Source organism: Nomascus leucogenys, chromosome 6, assembly GCF_006542625.1.
Source record: "Nomascus leucogenys isolate Asia chromosome 6, Asia_NLE_v1, whole genome shotgun sequence".
NCBI classification, from domain to species: domain Eukaryota; kingdom Metazoa; phylum Chordata; class Mammalia; order Primates; family Hylobatidae; genus Nomascus; species Nomascus leucogenys.
Window position 1 is genome coordinate 104,132,380 of NC_044386.1, and position 1,386 is coordinate 104,133,765.

The following is a 1,386-nucleotide window of genomic DNA, read 5'->3' on the forward strand; positions in this document are numbered from 1 at the left end:
GGCTGCCGAGAACGGCCCTGGAAATTCTGCCTTTCTATTGGTGGAGACGGCACCCAGCCGGGCGGCAGGAGGGAGGCTGGGCCCAAGGCATTGTGGGAGATGTAGTCCGCCCAGAGACGAACCTGACCGCGGTCCCGGGAGCAGGGTTTGGGGCTGATAGCCTGGGCAGTGCCTGCGGACCACAGGCAGGAAAATCTGCAGACTGACCGTCAGAAACCCTGTGTTGGCCAGAGCTGTAACCCGAGACAAGCCGTTTCACTTATATAAGGCCTCTGTATATTTGTCTATAAAAAGTGAAAGTTGGATGGCCGGACCTGAAGGACCTTTTCAGCTGCGAACGGTGTGGCAAGGAGTATTGTTAGGCACCCTCGACCGGCGAGAGCGGACCCTGGGCAGGAAGGTAATCCATGGGGGAACAAATCCTCATCGCCCAAGCCTGGCGCCTTTTCCCCAGTTTGCAGCTGTACACATGCACCCGGTCTTCGCACACCCCTTTGTTTTCGCACGTGATATTCCTGTGTTTGGAGGAACGCCCTGCCCCGCCTCCTCTGTCGCGGAACTCCCATTCTTCCAGCTCCTCCTGGGTGGAGCCTGCCCTGTCATCATCACCTCCCCAGGCAGAGACACCGCCCCTAGTACACCTGTTGGACGTCCCCATTTTATTTTTTAAATATATATATGTATGTATGTGTATATATATATTTATTTATACACACACACACACACAGAGACAGGATCTACATTTCACAGAGACAGGGTTTCCATATGTTGCCCATGCTGGCCTCGAACCCCTGGGTTCAAGCGGTCCTTCCTCTTCAGCCTCCCAAAGTGCTGGAATTACAAGTGTGAGCCACCGCACCTGGCCGACGTCTCCATTTTAGTAGTGATCACCGGGTTGCTTACTTGTCAATCTCAGTATGGGGGAAGGGAGGGTGCCTGGGTGTGGGAGGTTGGCCTCCATCTTTGTGTTCCTACGGCTGGCGCTATTGAAGAAACGGCTGCCCCAACCCTGCTTGAAAACAGGTGAGAAACTATCTGGAAACTCAAGCGGAAAATCTAAAAATGGAGAGAGACACCCTTAATGGTCTGTGATAGAATAGTTGTGTATGTTTGCACAGAGCAATTACTGGAGGCACCTGCAATGAAATGACTGCTTTTTTTTTTTTTTTTCTCCTCTGTCGCCCAGGCTGGAGTGCAGTGACACGATCTCGGCTCACTGCATCCTCCCCTGACAGGTTTAAGTGATTCTCCTGCCTCAGCCTCCCAAGTAACTGGGATTACAGGCGTGCGCCACCACACCTGGCTAATTTTGTGTATTTTTAGTAGAGACAGGGATTTCACCATGTTGATCAGGCTGGTCTTGAATTCCTGACCTCAGGTGATCCA